We start from the raw sequence: 22,188 nt of genomic DNA, 5'->3' as shown, positions 1-22,188 counted from the left end.
TGTATGCAACGCATGTGTTCTACTCTCCAAATGATCTCTCCAGCAGCCTTTCAGATAATTAACTCTTTCATATGAGAGTACAGACTTAGTTAACCCTTATATCTGAGATTTCATACTTCTAATTTATAGAAACTGACCTCTCAAGATAATTTCTTTGTTCAATCTATTTTACTTAGTTCATCTTGAAATGTTGACTTCCTTTGAATTCCATTTTGGGGTGCTCCTTTGGTTCCCTTTTCTGGGTGACTTGCTCACTTCAATGTCTTCAAATAGCATCTTTCTGTGGCTGTTTCCATGGAGATGCAATATAATTTCTTCTTTATAATTATTTGCCCTGTTGTCAGACACACACTCGTGTCTGATTTCTTTGAACTTCATTTAATTTCTTCAAGTTTCAGTTTCTTAATATGTCAATGATATAATCAAATATATAAAAATGTATAATAAAGTTGCCTACCTCATAAAATTATAAATATTAAATAACAATATAGGACAGGTGAGCCAAATCTAGAGGTAAGGTGCTTGACTTGTATAAGACTGACCCTAGATCAATCTCCAGCACAGTCGATGGTCCCTGAACACTGCCAGGAGTTGAACCAGGTGTAGCCCCTGATTTAAGCACTGCTAAACGGGGTCTAAAAACAAAATTAATTAATAATTAATAATATATTAATTAATAATAGAATATGTATTGATACATAAAGCATTTACCACTTTCACATTTACATGCCCATTTTCATTGATTTGTTGTATTTTGTGCCATAGCCTGCTATACTCATGGCTTATTCCTAGTTCTGTGCTTAGGAATCAAGTCAATCTTAGAGGTGCTCAGAGAACCAATTCTGTGGATCAAACAGATCAGTCAACACTTTTAACTACTATGCTCTCTTTCCAGCTCCCTTGCATTGATTCTTGTTGTTGTTGTTGTTATTATTATTATTATTAATCTTTATTAAGTCACCATGAGATAGAGTTGTTGATAGTTGAGTTTCAGTCATACAATGTTCCAACATCTTCACCAGTGTTCATTTCCTGTCACCAATTTAGCATTTCCCTCCTGTTTCTCACCCCCATCCTAGCCTGCTTCTAAGGCAAACACTGTTCTCTCTCTCTCTCTCTCTCTCTCTCTCTCTCTCACCCCTCTCTCTTTCTCTTCTCTTTCTCTCTCTCTTCTCTCTCTCTCTTCTCTTTCTCTCTCTCTTCTCTCTCTCTCTTCTCTTTCTCTCTCTCTCTCACTCACTCTCTCTCTCTCTCTCTCTCTCTCTCTCTCTCGTTTGCCCTCTCTCATTTTGATTCTTACAAATCAACTGTAACCTGAGTATTTTGCAGGCATTTAAAAAGCATGTCCAAAATTAAATTCCTTATATCTCGTCCAAACCTGTTCTCTCATTAGTTGTTTACTGTCCGCTAAAAAGGTTATCACCAAGGCCCATCAGTGTGTGTTAACCTTTCTTTACTCCTTGTTCATCTCTCTGGGAAATGCCACCCCATTGTTTTTGTTTATAGTATCATCATTCTTCACCTTTCTCTGTGGGAGGCTGAGCTAGACACCGAGACATACCACCCTTCTGCCTTCCAAGGAAACTTGTTTTCCCACACAGGGAGGGTGGCACCCAGATCATCTGTAGCAGCTTCAATTCCTAGAGTATCTAAGTGCCTGCAAAATGCAAGCAAACAAATAAAAACAGTCCTGCTTAGAGTCCTGCCCATTCCAAGGTTCTCCTCATTTAGGAATTGGAGACAAGCAAAGCAGGAAAACTAAGGGTGAGCCATTCTGACCTCAGTTTCTCTCCACACTTTCCTGTCAGCTTATCTGGGACACTGCAGGAGTAGTACTGCAGTCTGGGTTCTGCTTCTGTTCATCCTAAGGAAATCGCTTTCACTCTCTCTCAGCTTCTGCTTTCAGAAAAACCAACTGTGATGAACTCCCACTGTTTCAGATATCGAGTCATTGTCTCAATCTTTTGTCTGTACCATTGTAATCATCACCTCCTAATTGTTTTCTTGGTCTCTCATTTCTCCCACTTCTGCTGTGTCCTCTATTTGACAAAACAAAACAAAACAAAACAAAAAAACCCTCATCTTCTTGTGTTTTGTTCTTTTTTTTTCTTTTCTTTCTTTCTTTTTTTTTTTTTTTGGTTTTTCAGCCACACCCATTTGATGCTCAGGGGTTACTCCTGGCTAAGGGCTCAGAAGTTGCCCCTGGCTTTGGGGGACCATATGGGACACCGGGGGATCGAACCGAGGTCCTTCCTTGGCTAGCGCTTGCAAGGCAGACACCTTACCTCTAGTGCCATCTCACCGGCCCCGTGTTTTGTTCTATTTTTTGAATTGCTTGTATTTGTTGTTCTCAATTCAGATACCTCAAAATGATATTTAAAGTCTGGTACAGTCCAACTCCAGCCTTATTTGGAAATTTTTTTAACCAATTCTCTTCACTTAACTGTGTCTTAAAAAGCATTTTGGAATCAGAGATAGTTGAGGGGGAATAGTCGTCTCACATGCAATTGACCAGGGTTTGATCCCAACGCCACATATAGTCTGCGGACCCCACCAAGAGTAATCTCTGAATACAGTGCCTCAGTAAGGCCTCAGTACTGCCAACTATAAACCCCCAAAAGGCTTTTTTGAGTCACACAGAGCAGAGTTCAGGGGCTACTTCTAGTTCAGTGCTCAGTGCTCAAGGGACACTCCCAGTGGTGTCAACGAGGGCCACATGCAGTGATAGAAATCAAACCCAGACCTCCTGCAAGCAAACTTTACTTTCCAGCTTATTGAATTTTTTCCTCTGGCTGTAAAAACATATTTTAAATAATAAAATAAATATGGCAACTGTAGCAGCACAGAGGTTTACAAAGATTAAAATAAACTTTACTCCTCTACGAACTTTCACCCCAGAGGTATGTCAAGATTCTAAATGATGTACAATAAAAACAAATTTTTCTGGGCCAAAGTGATAGCTTGAGGGGAGGGATTGGAGTGCAACTTTTCATGCAGGAGATCTAAGTTGTGTCCCTGCACCACATGTGCCCCCAAGCACAGCCAGAAGCAACCCTCAACACCAAGCCGGGAGTAATCCCTGAAAAATAAAGACATAGTACAGTAGGGCATTTACACGACTTCCATCACTTTTGCCATCTTCAGTGAATTCTATTTTAACCCTAATATGACTCACTCAAAATTCAAAAATCTGGTGGCAGCATTCAAATGACCAAACATAGGTTTTATAGTCTTTGCCTTAGCTCCAAGTGGAGAAAAATAAATAAAAAAAACTAGGTATCTTTGATTTCCCTTGTGTATAATGCAAACTAGTTTCCAAGGTTTGCAGAGATTCAGAGAGAAAAAGTTGCAGATGCAAGGGAAACCAAAAACCAAAAGTAAACCCCCTAAACATTCTATCTCTGATCCTCACTTGTTTATTCATACAGCAAACATTGTCAGTGGCTTCCATAAACAAAATTGAATGTCATCTAGTTTGGAAGATATAAAATGATTACAAACAAGATTCTTTCTTAATGGGGAGGCCATTATTTACTTGGGAAGATAAAACAGATACAAGTGGGCAAGGGAGATAGCTCAAAGGTCCAGTGAGCATGAGATGCAAACAGGATTGGGCAGCTGGCATCACATGGCCCCCCAAGAACAGTCTGGAATGAGCAGGAGCACCAAAATATGTGGCCATGTGTGGACCCCTAACCAAAATACCAACCAACCAACCAAAGCACAAATAAGTAATACAGGATATGTCAAGAACTGGAAAAGCATACAAATAAAACTGTTCTGTTGTGGTTTATTATTACAGCTGTCATATATTGATTACAGCATAGCAATAATAGAATTTATATATGTAAAAGAATAGAGTTAGGAAAAGCATGTTTAAAATATGGTAACTAAGGCCTAGCAATAACTTCATTGTAATGCTTGTAATACTTAACTTGTAATGCTAAATCCAGTTCAAGTTAAACGCTTGCTAAAGTTCGGATATTTGTCCAAACCCACTCTATCATAAGGTGTGTGATGTGCCAACAGAATGTTCCTGGCACGGGTGCGAGAATGACAAAAGACAATCAAACCAATTATTCAAACCTTTGGACAAATGAGCACCTCTCGTTAGCAACGTGGTAACAAAGTTACACAAGAATCCTTTTGGAAACACCCCGGGAACCCTGGAGAAGGAAGCTAAATTGAACTCTTGATTGGACATTGCCTCCCCCCTACCCTATACCCCAAACCCTAACAACGCTAGAAACAAACTCAAAATCCCCTTGGAAACCCTCCCAGAACCCTGAGCCGTATTTGGAAGAAGAAACTCTTGATTGGACATTGCCTTGCCCCTACAGCCCAAACCCTATAAAAACCCTCTTGCTTTGCTGTTCGGGGCTCTGGTCCTCTTTCTCTTTTTTTTTTTTTTTGTTTGTGTTTTGTTTTTGGGCCACACCCGTCAGTGCTCAGGGGTTACTCCTGCCTATCTGCTCAGAAATAGTCCCTGGCAGGCACGGGGGACCATATGGGACGCCGGGATTTGAACCAATGACCTTTTGCATGAAAGGCAAACACCTTACCTCCATGCTATCTCTCCGGCCCGGTCCTCTTTCTCTTGACATGACCGCAGCCCTGGCTAGTCAGTCAATAAACCTGCCCTTGCTAATTGCATTCTTGGAGTTGTCGTGGTCTCTAATTGAGTGGTGGGCCAGCACGGACCCTAACAATTGACAATGGCCATAAGTAGAGGGTTTTTTGTTTTGTTTTGTTTTTTGCATTTCTAACATGCATTTATTATTTTAATCTCCCTGAGGTATATATTCCCATTTCAGATGGAATTCTTATTTTAGATTAAGAAATGTACTTAGGGACTGGCCTTAGCTCAGCGGTTACTTCGCTGTCGAAAAGCTTTGCTTTGAAAACCATCACCTCTGGTGGTTCGAGTCCCGAGGGTGCTTTCCAGTCCTTTTAAAAGAAAAAGGAAAAGAAAAAAAAAAAAAAAGAAATGTACTTAGTGGGCCAGGAGGTAAGGAGTTTGCATGCAGAACGGTGATTCAAACCCCGGCATCCCATATGGTCCCCTGAGCCTGCCAGGAGTGATTTCTGAGCGTAGAGCCAGGAGTAACCCCTGAGTGCTGCCAGGTGTGACCCAAAAACCAAAACGAACAAACAAACAAAGAAATTTAGTAAGAAGAGTAAACCAAGGATTTGGCAGGGCCATCAGAACACTCTTTCTACAACTTTGGAATATTTACTTCTTCCAGTGTCTATATATACTAGAAAGTATAAACTGGGAATGCGGTTTAGCAGTACAGCACTTACTTTGGCTTGTATATGAGGCCCTGGGTTTGATCTCTATCACTGGAAAAATAAAAGCCCTACCCTCAATTATTCTGCTACATTTGATGGACACAGGAGGAGACATGACTAAGTCTAGAGCTGTACTTCTTAAACATTTCCCACTTACAGCTTTCTAAAATAAGTCAAATCAAATCAAACTTTCCATATTGAAGACAAAGAACAGTGAATAAACCATTGTCTTGCACGAAACTGACCTGGGTTTGATCCTCAGCACCCTTTATGAGTCCTCAAGTCTGCCAGGAATCATCCTTGAGTGCAGAACCAGGAGTAAGCCCTGAGCACAACAGAGTGTGCACCTTCAAAATAAAAATCCACAAACTTTATTGATAATAAATTGTAGGAAAATCTGGGTGGATATATCTCCCAAAGGGTGCTCAAGAGGGCCTGGAGCCCCACTTGGCAAGTCTCAGCCAGATTGGCAGTTCAGTTCTGAGGCCTCCAGGTTACAGGCCCAGTGCTAAGGGGTTTAAGTGGTGCCAGAAATTAAGCCCAGCTCCTCTGCATGTAAGTCATGTATTCTAACTACTATACTCCCAGCACCAAGAAAATTATTATTTTTTGTTTGTTTGTTTGTTTTTTGTTTGTTTGTTTTTTTGGGCCACACCCGGCGTTGCTCAGGGGTTACTCCTGGCTGTCTGCTCAGAAATAGCTCCTGGCAGCACGGGGGACCATATGGGACACCTGGATTCGAACCAACCACCTTTGGTCCTGGATCGGCTGCTTGCAAGGCAAACGCCACTGTGCTATCTCTCCGGGCCCAAGAAAATTATTTTAAAGCAAAAAATATTTTTTGTTTTTTCAATCACACCCGGTGGTGCTCAGGGGTTACTCCTGGCTCTGCACTCAGAAGTCATTCCTAACAGGCTCAGGGGACCATATGGGATGCCGGGATTTGAAACAGGCTCTGTCCTGTACTAGACACATGCAAGGCAAATGCCTTACCACTGTGCTATCGTTCCAGCCCTTTAAAGCAAAATTTTAAGATGTTTCTCAGTCCCTACATTCTGTTATACAATTTCATAATCTTAAACCCACAGTTGAAGAAAGTAGGATCTATGTATGGTACCTTTTCCCTCTTCAAATATACCTTCTAGTCCCTCCAGACCATTTTCTTTTTTCTTTTCTTTTTTTTTTTTTTTTGTTTTGTTTTTTGGGCCACACCTGTTTGATGCTCAGGGGTTACTCCTGGCTAAGCGCTCAGAAATTGCCCCTGGCTTGGGAGGACCATATGGGACGTCGGGGGATCGAATCGCAGTCCTTCCTTGGCTAGCGCTTACAAGGCAGACACCTTTCCTCTAGCACCACCTCTCAGGCCCCCCTCAAGACCATTTTCCTTTCTCAAACAAACCATACATCATCACTTGTTTGTTTGTTTTGGTTTTGGTTTGGTTTTGGGCCACATTCGTTGACACTCAGGGGTTACTCCTAGCTATGTGCTCAGAAATCGCTTCTGGCTTGGGGGGAACCATATGGGACGCCGAGGGATCAAATCAAGGTTCCTCCTAGGCTAGCACTTGCAAGGCAGACACACCTTACCTCTAGCGCCACCGTTCTGGCCCCATATCATCACTTTTTATTACACTTTTTATTTCTGCATCCTGTTTGGAGTATGAACATTCCAAAAAGTGAAAACCACATCACCAGGTTGAGAACTAGCACAAAGGAAAGGCTCAATAGCATTGAAATCAATCAACATTCTAGGCATTTCAAGGGCATTTTGCTTGTCATGCTAAATTCTGTTGTGAAATTCAATAAATACATTTGACTAAAGGAAGTATTTATCAACTAGATGTGTATGACAAACTAGCTCCATCCTCCAGCAGCGTGACTATACAATCACCTTACCTCACTGACGCTGCTTCCTTATCTATAAAATGAGAATAGAAATACAGGGCCTACCTTAATTCATACTGCTGATGCAAGAAATAAGATATGTCTATAAAAGCAATTCATAAACCAGAGGCACTATGCACAACTAGAAAGTCAATGTTATTATTTTAAAAGCAGGCTGGAGAGATAGCTCAAAAGATAAGACCATCCTTTGCTTGCAGAAGACTGGTTTGAATTTTTAGCACTGCATATTTCCTCCAAGCACCAAGCACAGATCCAGAAGTACTTCAAAAGTTGACCCCAAAATGGGGCCGAAGAGATAGCACAGTGGCATTTGCCTTGCAAGCAGCTGACCCCGGACCTAAGGTGGTTGGTTCGAATCCCGGCATCCCATATGGTCCCCCGTGCCTGCCAGGAGCTATGTCTGAGTAGAGAGCCAGGAATAACTCTTGAGCACCACCAGGTGTGGCCCAAAATAAAAAAAAAAGGTGACCCCAAAACCAAAATAAACAAAAAATAATGATATCCCAAAAAGTAAATAAATTGGAAAAGTTAAAATTAATATATCAATAAAAATAAAAAACTCTTATGTTTATGCTGATAGATTAAATTACATATATTATTGGGAGGGGCACATCTGGTGGTGCTCAGAGCTTGGTCCTAGTTCTGTGTTAAGAAATTATTCCTGGGCCGGGCGGTGGCGCTAGAGGTAAGGTGCCTGCCTTGCCTGCGCTAGCCTTGGATGGACCACGGTTCGATCCCCCGGTGTCCCATATGGTCCCCCTCGCCAGGAGCGACTTCTGAGCGCATAGCCAGGAGTAACCCCTGAGCGTTACCGGGTGTGGCCCAAAAACCAAAAAAAAAAAAAAAAAAAAAAAAGAAATTATTCCTGATTATGATTGTGGGACCATATAGGATGCTGGGGATAGAACCTGGGTCTAATATATTAATAATATATATTAACATTAATATATATAATATTATATATATAATATATATATACACACATACATTAACAAATAGATAAACTAGCAAGAAAATAATGAGACAGATAACAAAAGAAAAATAAACAAATGGGACTAAATGAAACTAAAAATCTTCTATGTAACGTAGGAATCCATCAACCAAATGAAAAGTAATCCACTGAATAAGAAAAAATATTGCAAACTATATATACAATAAGAGATAAATATCGGGCCCGAAGAGATAGCACAGCGGCGTTTGCCTTGCAAGCAGCCGATCCAGGACCAAAGGTGGTTGGTTCGAATCCCAGTGTCCCATATGGTCCCCTGTGCCTGCCAGGAGCTATTTCTGAGCAGACAGCCAGGAGTAACCCCTGAGCACCGCAGGGTGTGACCAAAAAAAAAAGACAGGCTTTCTACTTCCCTCATTCATTCACATTGTTATGATAGTTTTCAGTGTCTCGAGTACAGGTGTGGGGGGGTGGGGAGGAGGAAGATCTGGGAAATTGGTGGTGGGAATGTTGCACTGGTGAAGGGGGGTGCTCTTTACATGACTGTAATCATACAACTATAATCATATTTGTAATCACGGTGTTTAAATAAAGATAATTATAAAAAAAGAAGTGAAGAAACAAAATGGGAAAAAAAGAGATAAATATCAAAATTATATAATCAAATTAGTCACCAAAAATCTATCAAAAAATGTGTGGAGGATCTGAATAAACATTTTCCCAAAGAAGACCTCTCAATGGCCAATAGGTATGTGAAAAGGAGTTTTCTATCTCTATTTATGCAAGAAGTGCAAACCCAAACTACAGTGAGATATCAACTTACACTCATTAGGATGGCTTTTATCCAAAAAAACTAAAGTTGACAAATGTTGGCAAAGATAATATGTGAAAATAATTTCCCTGGGAAAAAATTAAAAACAGAACTACTAAAATTGATATATATATACTCTCCTACTGAAGACAGAATTATTTGTTGTAGTCAAAGAGTCATAGTTAGATAAATTAATAAAGAAAATGTTTAAAGGTCATAGATATAACTCAGTAATAAAACATGTGCCTTTCAGGCTCAATCTCTGGCATTGCAAACAAAATTAAAAGTGGAATATTAAAACTGGAATATTATTCGGTCATTAAAATGATGGGATGGTTGTCTTCTCTATCAGGGTCATCCCTAAGGGCATTAAGTGCTATTTGGCAAGTATAAACATAGTAAATCTCACTGATAATTGGATTTTATAATAACAACTAAACTTGGGGGCCAGAGAGATAGCATGGAGGTAGGGCATTTGCCTTGCATGCAAAAGGATGGTGGTTCAAATCCCGGCATTCCATCTGATCCCCTGAGCCTGCCAGGAGTGATTTCTGAGTGTAGAGCCAGGAGTAACCCCTAAGCGCTGCTGGGTATGACCCAAAAACCAAAATAATAATGAAAAAAAAACCACCCACTCCCCCTAAACTCAGAGCGATAAAACAGTGGTAAGGCATTTGCCTTGCACATGGTCGATCCAGGACAAACCTTGGTTTGATCCCTGGCGTCTCATATGGTCCCCCGAGCCAGGAGCGATTTCTGAGTGCATAGCCAGGAGTAACCCCTGACAGTCACCAGGTGTTGCCCAAAAACCAAAAGAAAAAAGAAAAAAAAAAAAGGACAGCTGAGTTTGCCTTGCAAGCAGCTGATCCAGGACCAAAGATGGTTGGTTCGAATCCCGTTGTCCCATATGGTCCCCCGTGCCTGCCAGGAGCTATTTCTGAGCAGACAGCCAGGAGTAACCCCTGAGCACCGCCGGGTATGGCCCAAAAATCAAAAAAAGAAAGAAAGAAAGAAAGAAAGAAAGAAAGAAAGAAAGAAAGAAAGCAACAAACAAAGAAAGAAAGAAAGAAAGAAAGAAAGAAAGAAAGAAAGAAAGAAAGAAAGAAAGAAAGAAAGAAAGAAAGAAAGAAAGAAAGAAAGAAAGAAAGAAAGAAGGAGGGAGGGAGGGAGGGAGGGAGGGAGGGAGGGAGGGAGGGAGGGAGGGAGGGAGGGAGGGAGGGAGGGAGGGGGAGAGAGAGAAAGAAAGAAAGGAAGGAAGGAAGGAAGGAAGGAAGGAAGGAAGGAAGGAAGGAAGAAAGAAAGAAAGAAAGAAAGAAAGAAAGAAAGAAAGAAAGAAAGAAAGAAAGAAAGAAAGAAAGAAAGAAAGAAAGAAAGAAAGAAAGAAAGAAAGAAAGAAAGAAAGAAAGAAAGAAAGAAAGAAAGAAAGAAAGAAAGAAAAAGAAAAGAAAGAAAGAAACTAAACTCATAGTTTAGCTATTGGCAGGTGTCAGAAATTGGGTGTTGAGGGTAGATGAAATGAGTGAAGATGAGCAAAGTATAAACTTCAGTTTAGAATAAAGAGATCTGGATCAGAGAGAGAGAGAGAGAGAGAGAGAGAGAGAGAGAGAGAGAGAGAGAGAGAGAGAGAGAGAACAACATATAAGGCATTTTCCTTGCATGAAACCAACCCAGGTTCCATCCTTGGCAACACATATGCCGCCCAACTGGCCCCCAAGCACTGTCAAGAGTGATCCCTGGGGCAGGAGAGATAGCATGGAGGTAGAGCATTTGCCTTGCATGCAGAAGGATGGTGGTTCGAATCCCGGCATCCCAAATGGTCCCCTGAGCCTGCCAGGAGTGATTTCTTTTTTTATTTTTTTTGGTTTTTGGGCCACACCCTGTGACGCTCAGGGGTTACTCCTGGCTATGCGCTCAGAAGTTGCTCCTGGCTTCTTGGGGGACCATATGGGACGCCAGGGGATCGAACCGCGGTCCGTCCTAGGCTAGCGCAGGCAAAGCAGGCACCTTACCTCCAGCACCACCGCCCGGCCCCAGGAGTGATTTCTGAACGTAGAGTCAGGAGTAACCCCTGAGCACTGCTGGGTGTGACCCAAAAGCCAAAAAAAAAAAAAAAAAAACAGTGATCCCTAAGTGCACAACCAGGAGTGTAAACCATGAACAACATCAGGTGTGGCCCAAAAACCAAATAAGTAAGTGGCAAGGATGTTCTATATAATATGGTGACTGTAGTTAGTAATGTTCTTTTTGAAGTTTGTTAAGGTAAAGAAAGTTCATAAGAATTCTCGGGCCCGGAGAGATAGCACAGCGGTGTTTGCCTTGCAAGCAGCCAATCTAGGATCAAAGGTGGTTGGTTCGAATCCCGGTGTCCCATATGGTCCCCTGTGCCTGCCAGGAGCTATTTCTGAGCAGACAGCCAGGAGTAACCCCTGAGCACCGCCAGGTGTGGCCCAAAAACAAAAAAACAAAAAAACAAAACAAAAAAAAAAAAAGAATTCTCAAGCACTGAGAGGTAGACAAGATGCAGAGCACATACTTGTAGGTATGAGGCCCTAGATTTGATCCCAAGCATTCCATAGCCTCCCACATGACACAATGGTACTGACTACTGTTATCATCATAATAAAATTTATGTAACTATATGTGGTAGTGAATATTAGCAAGCAAGACTTATTGTGATAATCATGTGACAATGTATGTAAATATCAAGTCATGATGCTGTTCATAAGTGTACAAATTCCACAAAATGTGTAATTTTTCACAAAATGTACAGCTTCACAATGTGTGTGATCTCCACAAGATGTGTGATGCAGTGTGTGCAATCTCTGCATGCTTCACAAGCAAAAGTACTAAGAGCTGCTACCAGGTGTGCCACCCTCAGTCATCACAACAATAACAAGGGCCAGAGATCTAATAAAACAGGTAGGACATTTACTTTGCATGTGGTCAAAAGTAATGGCCAAATCAAAATGCTGGGTCCATCCCCAGCATCCCATATGATTCTCCAAGCACCTCCGGGAGTGATTTCCAAGTGTAGGAATTCCTGAGCCAGGAGTAAACTCTGAGCACTATCTGATGTGACCCCAAAACAAACAAAACAAAAACAATAACAATAAGGGAAGCAGGGAAATATGGTTTACAAATAACTCATGAATAAAAATAGGCTTTTGCACATGGGAGAGACAGGTTTGATCCTTATGGCCTCTGATCATAGCTAGGAACAAACCCTAAGCACTGAGCTAGGAGTAGCTCTCAAGTATTATCAAGTAAGGTCCAAAACTCAATGAATAAATAATAAAAATAAACTGTAAAACAACTTTAAATAAAACCAATGAGATAACTCAAAGGGCTAATACTTGTTAAGCCTCAAGGTTTTTGTTTTTGTTTGTTTTTATTTTTCCTTCAGCAAATACTTTATTGAAGCATTTATTGTAGTTCTTTACTCACTGGGCATTCCACTGCACCACTGTTGATGTCATTGATGACGTCTTGAGGGCGGAGGCCATCAGCATTGCAGCCCACAGTCTGGGCTATCCCCAGAATGTCCTTAATGATCCGAGAGCTCTCTGGTTATAAATGGGTGTCTCATCTGGAGGGTGATGTTGACAGTCTCATCAAAAGTGATATTGGTAACTCCTGAGCACAGCCGGGTGTGACCCCAAAACAAAACAAAACAAAAAAGTGATATTGCCTCTGGGTTTAATGTTTTGTTTTTACTTCTTCCTGTGTCATGGTAGCTCCTTGAAGGCTTTGATGATGAACAATGAGGCTGAAGGCACCACCTCAGTGTGGGCCTGCTGGTTCTGAATGCTTAGCTTGACCATCATCCTCAAGCCTCTCTAATCTTCTGTGGCTTTGTTGATGTCATCTCCAACTTTTCTGGAGACAGACCCAACAGCCCAATCTTGGGGTCCAAGGTGGACATGGCCCTGACTTCTCCACTGGTGCATCTCAAATAGACAACTTTGACTTTGTTGGGGTCAAATTTCATTGGCAGCATGGTGAGGGCAGTCAGTGTTGAATGAACCCCAGATTTGGAATGACCAAAGAAAGTTGCACCTTGCCCACCTCTGAGTCAAAAAGAGGCCCCAAGATTGATACCCATTACTACATATTCTACATATTTCCACCAAACACACACTTCTGGGATGGTCTTAGAGACCTTCAGACCAACTGGGCCAGAGAAGCCAGACTCACTCTAGCACCACTGACTGAACTCTGGGCTCACACAGCTGGATCAAGTGTCCCTGAGTGGCCCCAGGTTCCCTGAGCACAGTTTGGGAGCCCCATCCCCCCAAAAAAGAGGGCAAAAACGAGAAAATACATGGGGCCAGAGCAGAGGCACAGCGATAGGGCATTTGCCTTGCCTGCGGCTAACCTAGGACTGCGGTTATATCCTCTAGCATCCCATTTGGTCCCCCCAAGCCAGCAGCGATTTCTGAGCACATAGCCAGGAGTAACACCTGAGGGTCACAAAAAGAGAAAATACAAAATAAGTGGTGCCTTATTCTGGGTACCGTATTTTCCGGCATATAAGACGACTTTTAAAACGAAAAAAAAAGTCAACCGAAAATCGGGGCCGTCTTATACTGAGTATATCCCGAAAAACGTTTTGATATGCAGCTAAACAAAAAACCTCTGGATATTGCCACAAAACGAATTTTCCAACTCGATCCTGCACCAATCACTGCAAGGCTGCTCGGACCGCCTCTCTAACTCAGCCAATCCACGCAGGCTTTTTATGCATACAAACTAGACAATGTTCTGGACCTGAATCTACACTGTCAAAAGCCTGCTCAGATTGGCCAGAGTCAGAGAGGACGTCTATTACAGTATAACCTTTGGACCTTTGCTTGTTGTGATTGGCTCACTGTGGAAGATACAGTTGCAGCACAAGAGCATTCTGTCTTATACAGCAAATATAGGCCTAAACCTATGGGTTGTTTTTTTTGTTTTTTGTTTTTTGTTTTCAGTTTTAATATGTATTTCCCCAGACAGCCTAGCCTGCAGTCTACTTGGATAAAATGTACAAGCTAGTTTTCTGCTGCTTTTAGTTTTAAACTTTCACCATGTTTTGATGACAAGGAATGCTGCAAAAATACTCTAGTTCAACAAAGAGTTATGATCATAAAATAATTTTTATCCATTCTACAGTGTTTCAGAATTACCAGTTGGTTTTTCAACACAAAGTAAATATAGATGCTAATGGTGACTAACCTGGTATGTTTCTTATACCAAACTTGTTCATGTAACATTTGTGCTCGAAGGGGAAGGCACAGGAGTTCCTACAATGAGCCACCTTATCAAGAGTTCTTCTGTGTACAAATGAATTCATGTCACATTTAATTTAGTGTGCATGACCTCAAAACTGAAGTATTATTCCAATTTATAAAAACCACTTGCATAATTTGTATGCAAGTTTTAAAAATACAAAGTTTTCTTCCTTAAAGTGGCTCAAAATAGATTGTTCATGGCTGCCTACATCTAAGGTAAAAAGAGTCTAAAACAATTGAACAGATTAGGCATATTATTAAAGGTGTTCAAACCATTACTTGATTTGTACATCTACTCAAACCTCTTCGTCGGTCTTTTATTCAGCAGTACATATGCACCAAATTTCATTTTATAAGTTTCCATATCATTTTCATAGAAAAAAAAAGTTTGAAAACAAGTAACATTTAAACACAGCACGGTATTTTACCAAAACTGAAACTTTTTTTCTTCTTCTTCTTTACAGGACTCAACATAATCTAAAAATGAACTATGCTGTAGATTAATCTCATGCAACGGGTTTTATGTTGTCTGTGAAAATGAAAAGGATGCTTGGTAAAGCACATTTTTAACTGTTTTATACTATTATGGCAACTTGTATACTGCAACACAGTCTATTTTGAGGGAAATTTATGATTTTTTCCATGCAAAAATCTACACAAATTAGTTTTGATGATATGGAAAGCTTTTCATAGCATCAAACATTCATCTGGTGCAAATGCACAGGAAACACTTCCTGAAAAGTTTTCTGATTTGAGAAGCAACTAAAAAGCCATACTAGGTAAAGTAAATAAAAACTAAAATGAAATAAGAAAAAAAGAAAAGAAAAAAACAAAACAAAACCCCAAAAGGAACTTGGAGGAGGGCGGGCGGCAGAGAACCGGTGTCTGCTGCTGAACCGGTCTGGGCTGTCCTGGCAGAGTCCAGTAACACTCCGATCTCATTCGGTGATTTTCTAGGTCTAGGTCTGTTACCAGCCCCGAAGGCAAATCAAGCTCGCATGCATTCACACACAGCACCACACCCACGCTCGCTCCACAGTCACTCCAGGGCTAGGAGTCAGCTTTCCAGGGAAGAACCCCACGCACGGAAGATGGATCTGGTTCTCCATCATGGAGCCACATTCACTCAGCATCGTCCACTCACACACTGCTCAGAGCAAGGCCCGGCCTCACTTTCCTGCAACTTGTTGGGCTTAAAGATGACAGGACTGCACTACCTCTCACTGACAGAGACCAAGGCAATGTTCCTTCTCGAGCACTGAAGATCTGTGACCCGCAGCCCCTTTTCACTTCCAACAATCTAAATAAGCACTCATGTAAAGTCTCATTCCATTCTGCCACTCATTCTCACTCGCATCCACTCACCATCTTGATTTCATTTGGGCATTTTCTATGATTCCAAATGAAATCTTCACATTTTCTTTCTCGATTTAATGCAGCAGCAGATCCCATGAGCCAAGCTTGATGGATCAAACCTTTCTCTATAGACGCATATATATTTATGTATCTCAGTGCCTCATTAGACTTGACTTTCATGACATCTCTCTAAAACTGGAATCCTTCCGTCGGTACATTGGCAGATGAATTGAAACCAAATGTTCCACCTCGTATTGCCTCCGGAACAAGGCTAGGGTCTTCATCAATATCATCTGAAGAGAAGAACTTGATCGATGATCTCATAGGCCAATTTGTAGATGTCTTCGTTTTCATAATTTTGAAGTTGTTCAATTTTCTCCAGTCCTCCGCATTCTTCTATGAGATTGGCTATGGTTTCTGCCTCATATTCAGCCATTTTTAATATATTACTTAGACCATCGAGGACTACTTATACAACTTGTGCATCTTTTACATTAAGCAAATTGCAAAAAGGTGGGATAACATTTTGTTAAATGAGGTAAGCCACTTGATCTTTTCTCCCACTAATGGCCCAAGCCAAATACCCCTTATCCAAAAGGTGTATTATCATTGGTATGAGGTTGGCATCAATTACTGTCTGGACTTGCTGCTGATTCCCTGCCATAATGTTTGAGAGGAACCACACTGCTTCCTTATTAATTTTCTCTTTGGAATGTGTCAGGAGTTCTGGAAAATGTGAAAGTGCATCACAATTCAGGACGACTTGTGTTTGCTCGTCAGTCCTGGTCACGATGTTGCCCACAGCCCAGAGAGCTTTAACTTCTTGGTGGCTGAGCAGAGGAACCAAATGAGGGACGATCCCAGAGTCTATTACCATCTGTATCTGTTCATTGCCAACATCCGTAAGATAGGAGAAAGCCCAGACTGTGTCTACCAATATATTTACATCTGTATGATGAATTAAAACACAAAGAGCTGGAAGAATCTCCTGAATCATTTCCATTGGGGGTGGTGGGTCTTTGTGGCGACATAGGTTGACCATAACCCAAGTGACATTTCTTAGGAAAGTTATAGGAATAGACGGACTTATGAAAGAAAGTAAAGGTTTCACGACACCAAGACTTACGACAAATCTCTACACTGTGGCCCATCATCTATGATGTTTCCCAATGCCCACACTGCTTGCTCACAGACATTTTGATGGGGTGAATGGAGAAGTCTCAGGAAAAGTGGCACTGCATTGGACTGAACGACTGCTTGTGTTTGTTCAGAGGTCCCAGACGCAATGTTTGTCAGAGCCCAGGCAGCTTCAAACTGTAAAGAAGGATTATCATCTCTTTCAAGACAATGGACTAAAATAGGCAATATTCCAGATTTTATTAGGTCATCAATTGGTGAATTTCGGTCACTAGACAAGAGTTTCCTAGCAGCTTGAACTGCACCTAACTGAATTCCTTGGTTGTCACTTGAAGCATTTTGAATAATAGCTTCTAGAGAGGTATTTTGCACTCCATAATCACCATCTATATCAGAGTCTTCACAGATATCTTCATGTGGTACGTTCCTTCTCTTTAAGAGATGTTCATCTCTTTTATTCTTCCTTGATTCAACTACAACTTCATTTCGTTGTCGTCTCATAGTCTCCAAGTCGCGGCCTTTGTTCTTGAAATTCTTGAGCCGCTGGTTGTCCAGCTTCTCGCTGTCCGCCATGGCCGGGCCGGCGACTCCCTCCCTCCCTCCCACCCGGGCCCGGGCCCGGGATCCGCCCCAACCACCGCACCTCGCCGCCCCGCAGTCACTCCCGGAATCGGGCCGCCGCCGCCACCACCCGCGTTCCTTCGCGGCTACGAGCTCCGCCTCGTCTCGTCCGTCCCGTCCTCGCTCCCTCCCGCCGGGCTGACCCTCTCCGGCTCGCCTCCGCCGGCTCCGGCCCAGACCCTCTTCCGCGGGCCGGGCGGCGGCAAGTGCTCCGGCCGAGGGCAAGGCAGGCAGCCTCGCTCTAAACCTGTTTTAACTGTAAAATTAGGGGGTCGTCTTATATGCTGGAAGATACGGTAGTTAGACTAAAGCTGAAAAATACTGTCTTCGAATCCCGGCATCCCATATGGTCCCCTGAGCCTGCCAGGAGTGATTTCTGAGCATAGAGCCAGGAGTAACCCATGAGCGCTGCCGTTGTGACTCAAAAAAAAAAAAAAGAAAAAGAAAAAAGAAAAGAAAAAGAAAAATACTGTCTTGCTGAAGTGTCCTCACTTAGCTGACCCAAGAATTGACCTAAAAATTGTGACTTTCCCCCTTTGGTGGGGGGCACACCCAGTAACACTCAGGGGTTACTCCTGGCTATGCACTAAGAAATCGTTCCTGGTTTGGGGGATCTATGGGGTGCTGGGGGATCGAACTGCGGTTCGTCCTACGCTAGCACAGGCAAGGCAGATGCCTTACTGCTTGTGCCACCGCTCCGGCCCCAAAATTTGTGACTTTTCCTTCTGAGAACAATGTGGTGCCACCGCCTCCCCTCCACTTCCCTCCTCCTCTGCTATGAGAGGAGGTAGATACCGCAGGAGGGAGATACTGGAATTACCTGCAGGAATTCTCTGCAAGTTCATTCCACCTCCAAAAACAGAAGAGTCAGAAAAACAGTGAAATGCATAACAGGCCTTCTAGAAGAAAGTTCACTGCAGGTGAGGACTGAAGGACATATCTGTTTTTGCTTATGCGTGTGCATATTCATTCACAGCTTCATGATCTCAGACAAAAGGGAACAGATAACTCCTTCTGATAACTACACTTGTCAGTTCTTTGATTTGTTTGTTTTATTTAAACCATACCAAGCAGTGCTCAGGGTTTCTTCTATCTCTGTGCTCATGAAGTCACTTTTAGCGATCCTCTGGGAATCAGGGTGCTCTGGATTGAACCCAGGTTAACTACATGGAAAGCAAGTTCCCTACCCACCCTAGTATCTTTCCAGTACCTAGAATTCTCAATTATTGTCATTTGGGGGCTTTCTTGGGGGGGGGTTTGGGCCACATCCAGTGACGCTCAGGGGTTACTCCTGGCTATGCACCCAGAAATTGCTCCTGGCTTGGAAGACCATATGGGATGACAGGGGATCAAATCGCTGTCTGTCCTAGGCTAGCGCAGGCAAGGTAGAAGCCTTACCGCTTGCTCCATTGCTCTAGTCCCTTTTTTTGTTTTTGTTTTTGAATCATACCCTGCTATGCTTAGGGTTTACTTTTCTATTTATTGCTTGTTTTGTTTTGGGGACACACCTGGCAGTGCTCAGAAATTACTAAATGCTCCAGTGTCCATATGAGATGCCAGAAATTGATCTCAGTTGGCTGTGTGCAAGGCAAGTGCCCTACCTGCTATACTATCTTTCTGGCTTCAGGGTTTTCTTTGACTCTGTGCTCAGGAATCACTCCTGGTGAGATTCAGGACCATATGGGGCTCCAGGTCAACCATATTCAAGGCAAACACTCTCTGGTCTCAGTTTTTAATTCTTGACAACTGGAGTTTGTACAACTCTAAAGATCCTAGAAGTTCCATTTTCCTTTAGGTAATGACTTTAGATATTTGGTATATGCCTGTTCCCAATAACCTATCAGAGTCTCAAATGTTGTTTACACAGAAATAAACAAGTCTAGAATAAAAGAAAACAAGTAACTCCCCAGCAGATTCTCCAAACCTCTTCCCAGAGGCCTGGTTTGTGGTATATCCTCCCCCTTTTAATTCACATTTGATGTCTGTCTTTTTTTTTTTTTTTTTTTTTTTTTTTTGTGGTTTTTGGGTCACACCCGGCAGTGCTCAGGGGTAATTCCTGGCTCCAGGCTCAGAAATTGCTCCTGGCAGGTACGGGGGACCATATGGGACGCCGGGATTCGTACCGAAGACCTCCTGCATGAAAGGCAAACGCCTTACCTCCATGCTATCTCTCCAGCCCTGATGTCTGTCTTGACTTTATGCCTCTAGCCAAGAGGGCTGGGAGTTAGAATTCTATTTCTTCTTTTTCTAATTCAGTCAATTATTGCAGTGGGCTATTTAATGCAAAGTATTGTGCTAATTGATCTAGGGATGCAGAAATGGGTACATTAGGAACCCTGCAGAGAAACTTGTTACCCATATGCTGTGTTTTATTTTTTAGGTGATAATCTTGGAAAAACACACAAAACATCTTATTTTATTCTATTTCATTTGCATTTTAGTTTGGTTTATAATGGTAGTTTTCAGGGCTTACTTCCGATCCTCTGGCCAGGGGTCACTTCTGGCAATGTTCAGGGGATTACATAATGCCAGGAGAGAAGCAGAGAAGGTCATGGGGCAGGAGAAATAGGAGCACAGCAGACAGGGCATTTGCCTTGTATGTGGCTGACCAGGTTCGACCTCCAGTCTCCCATATGGTTCCTCAAGCCCTACCAGGAGTGATCACTGAGCACAGAGCCACAAGTAAGTCCTAAGCACCACTGAGTGTGACAAAAAACAAAAACAAAAACACACCTAAAACAAAAAGAAATAGGACTGATTGCATGCAAGGCAGGAAACTTAACCCTTGTACCTAAATCCCACAACACTGTTTTTAAATAGAAGGAAGAGGTTACAAGGTCTTTCTAGGGGAATGAGATAAGGAAAAACTACCTGAGAGCAAAGATTCAATCAGGACCTTAAAAAGAAGAAAACTTTGCTGGTGAAGAGGAAAAAGTTGTTTCTTCCTCTTAGCTTTGAGGGTAGAAATTTTATCTTACTCATCACTGTTCCTGACACACAGCACAGAATCTAAACAGGGATGAGATCAATGTATGTTTTGTTTAATGTACAAATTAGTGGATTCTGAAGAGTGATGAAAGTATAAGGGTAAAGAGAATGGAATTGCCCTTGGGGTGCTGGTAAGTAGTCATATGACTGTTCTGAATATAGATTATGAAAGGGAATGAGGCCTTGAATGATGGCCTGAGTCAGATACCTGACAGTACCTCACTTCACCAGGTGGGACCATAAAGTGTACAACAACAAAGGGTGCCACCACCAACCCACACTGACACTGCAATCCAGGTGATTCCCCTCCACCACAACAGCCATGTGAACAAGGGATATTTAGGTTGTCACTAACGATGTCCTCCTGCCAGAAAATAAGATCCCTGTCCATCTTTGTATCCTCTGAGTGCAATGCAAAGAGTTTTGATGATAACCAACCCATGGCTGGAAAAATGAATTGATTTTCCAGATAAAAGATGTGATTTCATCTACTCTTCAGCTTGCTTTAGCCATCATTATCTCTCATATTTTTGTTGCTTTTATATTTGTTTGTGCAGAGGATCCTTACTAGCAGTGCTCAGGAAGTCCAGAGGCCAGTATCAGGCCAACAGAACAGTACAGTGCTAGGGAGCAAGGATGCAGGGTTGTTGGGCTTGAGATATTGGGAACCACACCAAAGGGCATTCTAGGGTCGCTCAGAAGTTTACAGAATTTCCAGGACCCCACCTGGTGATGCTTAGAAGGTGTGTGGTACCAGAGATAAAAAATAAGGTCAAGGTGGCTAAGTGATAATGATATAGGGGTTGAGGTACTTGCCTTGCATACCTTAACTTAGCCTGGGTTCAATCCCCTGCACCATATATGGTCCCCTGAGCAACACCTAAAGTAATCCCTGAGCATGCAACCAGAAGTAGCTCCTGGCCCTGAGTACTACTGGATATGACAGAAAAACTAAAATAGAAATTGGAGCCAGAGTGATGGAACAGGAAATAGGGTGTTTGTCTTGCATACAGCCAAACCAGATTCAATCCCTGGCATCCCATATATTCTCTCAAGAACTACCAGGAGCTTGGCTTCTGGAGGCCAGTTTTCGCCGGCATGGGGTATGGGGAGCTTCTAGGCCTAAGATCTTTTCCCAAGCTTAGGGGGTGCTGTGGGGCTCGGGCTGCCCTCAGCTGTCTTTCGTCTCCTTCCTCTCAGATTCCAGGACCATCCCTGGGTGCCCGCGAGGTGGGTGCCAGAGAGGAGTCTAAAGGGGACCCCAGGCCTTCCCCAACCCCCACCCAGCACAAGAGGGCACGCTGGGGGCAATCACTGCCAATTTTTTCTCACCTGTCTCCATGTTCAAAACAGCACGGTGGCTATGCCCTAGAGCCTATTGTATAGTTTAATAGGATTTCCTAGGGAATAATGTATGTTTGCAATATGCAGAACATCCATGTTGTATTCTTTCCTTGCCCCCCACCCCCGTGGCCCACCGCCTTGCAAGCTCATTCCTAGTCCTTCACTCCCTCACCCCCCAACCACCATTACCCCACATTTAACCCTTTTTACCCTCAATTCTTGGCTCCTCAAGCAGTAGATCATTATCTACTATACATCTACTATACAGTAGATCATTATCCCCACACAAAGCCAACTGCCAAACAGCACCCTGTGATAAGAAAGACTCTCGGCCTGAGAGTTATTAACCTACTCTCAGAGGCCTCCTTTCCTCCTCCTTCCTTCATTGTGGACCTTTGCTTGCTAAGAGACTCAGTTTCTGAGAAGTCACGTCTCAAGGATTTTTCCTGATATGGGACTATTGTTTTTTTTTCTTTTTTCTTTTTATTTAAACAACTTTATTACATACATGATTG

At 42.4% G+C, this 22,188-nt stretch overlaps 1 pseudogene; it reads right to left on the bottom strand.

Moving 5' to 3' along the window:
• Positions 1-15,329: 15,329 nt before the first annotated feature.
• On the bottom strand, positions 15,330-17,314 carry LOC126017342 (importin subunit alpha-3-like; annotated as a pseudogene).
• Positions 17,315-22,188: the final 4,874 nt, after the last annotated feature.

Source organism: Suncus etruscus, chromosome 9 (genome assembly GCF_024139225.1).
Source record: "Suncus etruscus isolate mSunEtr1 chromosome 9, mSunEtr1.pri.cur, whole genome shotgun sequence".
NCBI classification, from domain to species: Eukaryota; Metazoa; Chordata; class Mammalia; order Eulipotyphla; family Soricidae; genus Suncus; species Suncus etruscus.
Note: the sequence above shows the minus strand (reverse complement) of the source record. Positions and strands in the feature narration are given on the sequence as shown.